General features: G+C 43.2%; 1 non-coding gene and 1 pseudogene across 1 annotated transcript; both read right to left on the reverse strand.

The window, feature by feature from the left end:
• Nucleotides 1-6,807: 6,807 nt before the first annotated feature.
• Nucleotides 6,808-7,007, reverse strand: LOC144482819 (U2 spliceosomal RNA). The gene has a single exon (XR_013495963.1). It is a non-coding gene; the product is annotated as a U2 spliceosomal RNA (small nuclear RNA).
• A 124-nt stretch (nucleotides 7,008-7,131) lies between these two features.
• On the reverse strand, nucleotides 7,132-7,342 carry LOC144482817 (U2 spliceosomal RNA; annotated as a pseudogene).
• Nucleotides 7,343-8,325: the final 983 nt, after the last annotated feature.

Consider the following 8,325-nt stretch of genomic DNA (forward strand, 5'->3'; position numbering starts at 1 on the left):
AATCCTGACCACGAGTCTCAGAGGGAAGCACATGCAAGAGATTTGCAATTAGTTGAACATCTTTCTACTCGTTGCATCAGTTCAAGCCTCTTGAGCTGCATACATTGTAATACATTCATTCTATCAAGTTGTAACCAATTACAGAAAATACCTCTTGTGTTCAGATCCGTTCACCTATTGGTACAGAACAACTTTCACTTTCAAAATGCACTGTTTATTTAACAGTTTGTGATTTAGCCCGGCCTTTGCGGGGAAAGCATTGACTCTGAACCACGAGACCGCCCAGGCTCCACCATCACCAGCTCAAAGGATCAACGGAAAATACTGCAGATGCTGGAACTTGAAATACAAACAGAAAATGCTGGAATAACTCAGCAGGGCAGACAGCATCTGTGGAATAACGTTTCAACCTTGGCTCTCTTCTTTCTTCACAAGTGCTGCCTGACCTGTTTTTCCAGCATTTCCTTATTCTGAATCACCAGCTCAATTTTGCCTTGTCCATCATTCCTTGTGGCAATTAATCTACCCTGCCTTGGTCTCTATCAGTGACCTTCCTTCTTGTTTTATTTTTGTTGCCGAGTGATTCCTGAGTTCACAATTAGAAAATGCAACAAGTGCTCTGCAGCTCAGTAAAGTTGGTGACCATTAATGAAATCCGAATGGCATTGACATTAAAAACGTATGGAAATGTTTCTGATCAGTTTCGATGTGGGGATTCTTCCGCGTGTAAGTCAAACGTGACAACCAGTACAGAAGCACTGCAATATTGTTACCTGAAGCAAGTGTTGTTTTTTGGAGGGGAAAGTAACCTGGTTCCACAAGCCCGTCTCTTGTCCACATGAATTTATATTTACATTGGTCCTCCTGTTTCCTCCTATCAAAATGAATCATGATACACCCTGTGGCGTTATTTTTTCCTAACTTGATCAACGAATTGTGTTCCATGACTTCTAAAGTAAATTAACATTTGAAAGTGATATGATTAGATTCCAATATTTCCCCGTTATTATTATGCTGGATTCAGTGCCTTAGACGACCCAGCAACGCTACCACAGGAAGCAATTGGTGTCATATCTGGGCTGCCAGGAAACATAAATAATGGAGTAAGACAAAGTCATCTATCCCATTGAGCCTCCTCCACCATTTAATGAGGTCATGGCAAATAAAGTCACCATAGTCCCAGATCAACATCGGCTGTTATTTATTCAACTGATAAAAAAACAAAAATACCGCAAACGCCGGAAATCCGAAATAAAAACAGAAAATGCTGGATCAACTCAACAATTCGAGACAGAAACAGAGTTAACGTTTCAGAACTGAATCATCATCCTTCAGGGATATTCACCTTAGTTGTGTAGCTTCAGATTAATATGTTATACAAAGGTAAACGGAACAGTGCAAAAGTTCAGGACATTTCTTATTAAGTAGTTGAGAATGCCCGAGGGGCCAAATGGCCCACCTCTGTCCATGTTAACCATACGCTAATCAGTGAAGTCAAGACAATGATTATGGTGATGTTATGGTGGCAGTGTGGCTGGACGACCTGAGGTATTATTTCAAGTTCTAGTGTCTGTGGCGATTTGGTCTCAGTTCCCGCCTCTGCCAAACTTCCTGTTGGTTTACCCTTTGAGGAGTCAGGTCAGCAGGTCATGTCAAAATGTTTCTGACCAAAATAATTAAGGTGAATTATGTAAGAGGAGTTTGTGAAGTTTAGAGTGAGGTGCAGCAAAGGAGAGTAAGATGTGAATAATGTTAATGATAATTGAGAGGAATGCATTGTGAAGAAGGGAAAGGGGTAATGTTTTTTTTTTACACTCAATGTATTTTGTACCTAAAAGGTTGAACTTTGTACCTGGAATGTATCACAAACATAACCCTTCCTTATGGCTCGTCTCCCTTTGTTTATATTGCTCCTGTTACTAGTATAAGCCATTTGTTCTTGGTTTCCTCTTTTGCTTTTAGTAGTATAAGCCACTTGTTCATGTCTTTCATCTTTAACTTTTAGTAGTGTAAGCCATTTGTTCATGGCTCCCTCGCTTGTTTATATCATTCTGATAAAACAGACAGTTAAATATAAATGTTGGGTTGTAAGTCTTACTTTCCCCGTAGGCTTGTGTATGACTTAAACAAAGGAAGCAGCTACCAAATGGTAGAGTGCGAGAATGGCCGTTTGAAGGAGGACTCCCACTGGGACAGCTGCAATCGCACACAGTCACTTCAAAGGAAAAGCCGCGGGAAGAGCAGGGGACCAGAGGTTGCATCTTGACTACAGCTACCAGGAGAATTGTGCTTTATGACACAGATACACTCTGGTTTATGGTTAGAGACTATCAGAAGCTGTTAAAGGAACTATAATTTATGATCAATGACTGTTAACTGAACTTTGCTTTATGACTTGTATTGGGAACCCTGATGTATAAATGTCCACGCTTCTTGTGTTCAGAGAGAACTTTGGCTTCCGCTTTCAAGGGGTCAGGTTCTCCTGCAAGCTTGTGAGAATAAAGCCTTACTGTATTTTGACTCCGACTAGCCTCAGAGGTATTTTTACCGACTTCAATTGTAACCTTGGCGATTCTGTAGGTCGACTGTATTCGCCACTTTGAAATTTGAACAATCTGAGATGCCAGATGGAAAAGCACGTTTGTGGTCCCCGTATTTTGGGGCTTGAAGCACAGCTGCCGCAATGTGCTTGGCTAGCTCAGTCGGTAGAGCATGAGACTCTTAATGTTAAGGTCGTGGGTTTGAGCCCCACTTCGGGTGTCATTGTTTTTAAGCTTTTCTGCTTTCCTGGGTGAATTTCAGCTCTCCATTCCTCCGGCAGTGACACCGCCTAAACTGAGTCTTTCTCCATGCCGCTTTGTGAATACATCAGGGACTGGTTTCTGAATGAAAGCTGCCTGTACTCCATTGGAAGTCGAAGAGTTTGGTGCTTAATTCAGCGAGAAGTTTGTTTGTAAATCATTTAGTATCATATTTGGACCGAGATCTGGGATACAATTCTGTCAGTGGAAACAAGAAACACTACAAAAAGTAGATCAGTTGGAGACTTGGGGGGAGAGATGGCAGATGGAGTTTAATCCGGACAAATGTGAGGTAATGCATTTTGGAAGGTCCAATACAGATAGGAAATTTACAGTAAATGGCAGAACCCTTGGGAGTATTGATAGGCAAAGGGATCTGGGTGTACAGGTACACATGTCACTGAAAGTGCCAATGCAGGTGGGGAAGGTAGTCAAGAAGGCAGACGGCATGATTGCCTTCATCGGCCGAGGTATTGAGTTAAAAAATTGGAAAGTCATGTTGACGCTTTATTGAACCTTAGTGAAGCTGCACTTGGAATATGGTGTTCAGTTCTGGTCGCCGCACTACCAGAAGGATGTGGAGGCTTTGGAGAGGGTACAGAAAAGATTTACCAGGATGTTGCCAGGTATGGAGGGCATTAGCTATGAGGAGAGTTTGGATAAACTTGGTTTGTTCTTACTGGAGCGACGGAGATTGAGGGGAGATCTGATAGAAGTCTACAAGATTATGAGAGGCATGGACAGAGTGGATAGTCAGGAGCTTCTTTCCCAGGGTGGAAGAGTCAATTACTAGGGGGCATAGGTTTAAGGTGCGAGAGGTAATTTTTAAAAGAGACGCACAAGGCAGAGTTTTTACACAGAGAGTGGTGGGTGCCTGGAACTTGTTGCCGGGGGAGATAGTGGAAGCGGATACGGTAGTGACTTTTAAGGGGCGTCTTGACAAGTACATGAATGAGATGGGAATAGAGGGATATGGTTCCCGGAAACGTAGGGGTTTTTAGTTAAGTTGGGTAGCATGGTCGGTGCAGGCCGGGAGGGCCGAAGGGCCTGTTCCTGTGCTGTAATTTTCTTTGTTGACAAAGAACAAAGAACAATACAGCACAGGAACAGGCCCTTCGGCCCTCCAAGCCCGTGCCGCTCCCTGGTCCAAACTAGAACATTCTTTTGTATCCCTCCATTCCCACTCCGTTCATATGGCTGTCTAGATAAGTCTTAAACGTTCCCAGTGTGTCCGCCTCCACCACCTTGCCTGGCAGCGCATTCCAGGCCCCAACCACCCTCTGTGTAAAATATGTCCTTCTGATATCTGTGATCAACGTCCCCCCCCCCTTCACCTTGAACCTATGACCCCTCGTGAACGTCACCACCGACCTGGGGAAAAGCTTCCCACCGTTCACCCTATCTATGCCTTTCATAATTCATCCTCCGTCTTTCCAGGGAGAACAACCCCAGTTTACCCAATCTCTCCTCATAACTAAGCCCCTCCATACCAGGCAACATCCTGGTAAACCTCCTCTGTACTCTCTACAAACCCTCCACGCCCTTCTGGTAGTGTGGCGATCAGAACTGGACGCAGTATTCCAAATGCGGCCGAACCAACGTTCTATACATCTGCAACATCAGACCCCAACTTTTATACTCTATGCCCCGTCCTATAAAGGCAAGGATGCCATATGCCTTCTTCACCACCTTCTCCACCTGTGACGTCACCTTCAAGGATCTGTGGACTTGCACACCCAGGTCCCTCTGCATATCTATACCCTTTATGGTTCTGCCATTTATCGTGGAGCTCCTCCCTACATTATTTCTACCAAAATGTATCACTTGGCATTGATCAGAATTGAACTCCATCTGCCATTTCTTTGCCCAAATTTCCAGCCTATCTATATCCTTCTGTAGCTTCTGACAATGCTCCTCACTATCTGCAAGTCCTGCCAATTTTGTGTCGTCCGCAAACTTACTGATCACCCCAGTTACACCTTCTTCCAGATCGTTTATATAAATCACAAACAGCAGAGGTCCCAATACAGAGCCCTGCGGAACACCACTAGTCACAGGCCTCCAGCCGGAAAAAGACACTTCCACTACCACCCTCTGTCTTCTGTGACCAAGCCAGTTCTCCACCCATCTAGCCACCTCCCCCTTTATCCCATAAGATCCAACCTTTTTCACCAGCCTACCATGAGGGACTTTGTCAAACGCTTTACTAAAGTCCATATAGACGACATCCACGGCCCTTCCCTCGTCAACCTTTCTTTGTTCTTTGGTCTTTGTAAGCATTATTCGCCAGATTTGATCTTGTATTACCATCTCTATCGTCAGCGCTTTGCAGCCTATCGCTGTCCGTTTCCTGTTCTTGATCGCTGAACATGACATTTCCAAATCAAGCACAAAGTCGTTCATCTCCCTTACGAGTACTGACCACAAATCTATTAATGGTTGTTGCACAAGAATGATTTTTTTTGCTCTGACTAGGATTCGAACCCAGGCGGTGACAATATCAGCACTGAAACCTAACCACTAGACAACCAGGGAAATTACGGCTTGCTCGTTTTTAAAAGAAAAGATCTAATTGATATATGAAACCTTTGGCTTTCATTTTCTTTTCAGACTTATTTTCACCAGAAACAATTTTCTCCTTGAAATTGTCATGTTTAACTTGAACAAAATTGACTTCTTAGCCAGTGGAAACACGAATGCTGTTTACTGGAACAAGAAATTGGCAGTGAGATTAAATAGTCGCATAAGCTGCTGATGTGTAACGTTCAATTTCCAAGCCTCACCAACCTCATCATTGCAACTCATGTGATACGTATGAGGCCACACAAGGCAGATATCCGACACTGAAAGCAATTGATGCAGATCCTTTGTTAAACATTTTCTTGTTGCATCTCTTTCTGTTTCTGTTGTTGCCTGTCCTTCAGCTCCCTCTGACCGTCCAGCACCTAGAATCAATTAACTTCTTGATGCAGACACAAAACATTGGTGAGACCGAGCTTTACCTGGAATGGAGGGAGGATCGGGATTGTAGGACACAAGGTTGTGTGAAGAGAGGGAGTTCACAGATGGCAGGGGATAGAGGCACCAGGATCTTAGCTTCCTAATTCTCCATGACACAGATTACAGGAATTTGCACAGTGCAAATCATCCGCAGTCACGCTCTCCTTTCAGTCTTTTGTACGGAGTTACTTTTTGTCACCTTCGAAGCATTGCTGCAGTTGCTCAGGGTATTGCCAATACCTCATTTGGAATACTGCGTCCAGTTTTGGGGCCTTGCATTTAAGACAGGATGTACTTCTAATGGAGACGGTACAACAAAACTTCACTCGGTTATTCTCTGAGATGAAGGGCTTGTCCTATTATGAGAGGTTGGGTAAATTGGGCTCAATTTCTCTGGGGTTCAGCAGAATGATATACTATCTCATTGATACCTACACAAGAATGAATGGATTAAATCGGGTGCATTCTGAGATATCATTCGCACTCTCAAAGAATTTAAAATATGGGACACAGTCTCAGGATAAGGGACGAGGACTTTAGGACATTTAGTACTGAGATGAGGAGAATTTGTTTTGTTTATATATCCAATTCAATCCACTCAAAGTCCAATTCAAAGCCTCAGCAAGTGAGACATTCCCGATCCAAGCTGACGACAGATGGTTCCCACGTCCTGTCTTGGGCTTGATCTACATGGTCCAAGCTAATTGGAGCAGGCATTGCACCTCCTCCAAGGCTTGATCTCATTTGCATTTTAGCCAAAAGGCCGATATGCCGCTTTAAAAAATTGCTTATAATGAAGCTACATTGTAACCTTATGACTTCAACCAAGTAGAGCATGTCGACACTACACTTGATCTTAGCCAAAAGGCCGATAAACGATGAGGAGAATTTTTAAAAATGTTTTTTATTCCAATTCAATCAAATCAAGTCCAATTCAGAGTCTCAACAAATTGAGACATTCCCGATCCAAGCTGACAAGACAGGGCTCTCCCCTCCCGTCTTGGGCTTGAACTACATGATCCAAGCTGATTGGAGGAGGCATAGCTCCTCCTCCAAGGCTTGATCTCATTTGCATCTTAGCCAAAAGGCCGAGATGCCGCTTTTAAAAATTGCTTATAATTAAGCTATAATGTAACCTTATGACTTCCACCAAGTACAGCATGTCGATACTAACACTTGATCTTAGCCAAAAGGCCGAGAAGCGATGAAGAGAATTTTTTAAAATATACTTTTCCAGTTCAATCAAATGAAGTCCAATTCAGAATGTCAACAATTTGAGGCATTCCCGATCCAAGCTGACAAGACAGGGTCTGCAACCCCTGTCTTGGGCCTGATCTACATGAGCCAAGCTGATTGGAGTGGGCGCAGGTCTTCCTCCTCAAAGGCTTGATCTCATTTGCATCTTAGCCAAAATTCCGGGATGCCGCTTTAAAAAAATGCTTCATATGAAAATGAACCTTAAATGTAACCTAACGACCTCAACCAAGTGCAGCATCCTATCCATACTACACTTGATCTTAGCCAAAAGGCCGAGAAGCGATTAGGAGAAATTACTCCACTCAAAATGTTGGGAATCGTTGGCATTTTCTCTTCCAGAAAGTTCGGGATGCTCCATCATTGAACACATTTTATTCTGGGATAGACAGATTTTTGATCTCTCCGGCAATGAAGGAGAGCGGGTGGGAAAATAGAACTTAAACAAATGTTCAGCCATGAATTAATGTTTCAACACTGAATCTTATGTTTAATAGCACAATTGAAACATGTATATACTTGATTTAATATGTATGAAATGAATATTTATTAACTAAGTTACGTTGGCAACACTGGGAGACATTTTTATGGGCGCCCACGGATCCATTACCTACCCGCAAATGTTTGCGCATGAATGCTGCTGGGGAGAGAAGAGTATAATTTCCGTTCCTGGATTGTTTCGAACTACCAATCACTCCTTTAATAACCGAGCTGCGACAGATATCTTAAATTAGGGCGTTAATGATTTCTCTACAGATTCGACCAAATGCTATTGCTGCAAAAGTTGATCCAGAACTACAGGATGGCCACAACGTTTACAGTTCCATACAAGTCCCTTTGGTTATTTTGTTCCCACATGGTTGCTGTGTATGGTGGGTATTCCCTTTCTCCGAGGAGCATGCAGTAAAATGAATCCATGTCTCTTACCACAGGGAGAAATTAAACGGTAAAGAATGGAATTGACCAGCAGAAGCCCAAGGCTACAGTACCTTCAACTCATGATGTGGAGATGCCGGCATTGGACTGGGATAGGCACAGTAAGAATTCTCACCACACCAGGTTAAATTCCAACAGGTTTATTTGGTAGCAAGAGCTTTCGGAGCGCAACTCCTTCACTTGATGAAGGAGCAGAGCTCCGAAAGCTCGTGCCACCAAATAAACCTGTTGAACTCTAATGTGGTGTTGTGAGACTACTTACTGGACTTTCAACTCAATCATCAATAACATCATTCACAGCTGCACCTTGTTCCAAGTATTGTGAACCATTTTA

Source organism: Mustelus asterias, unplaced genomic scaffold, assembly GCF_964213995.1.
Source record: "Mustelus asterias unplaced genomic scaffold, sMusAst1.hap1.1 HAP1_SCAFFOLD_42, whole genome shotgun sequence".
In the NCBI taxonomy this organism is placed as follows: Eukaryota; Metazoa; Chordata; class Chondrichthyes; order Carcharhiniformes; family Triakidae; genus Mustelus; species Mustelus asterias.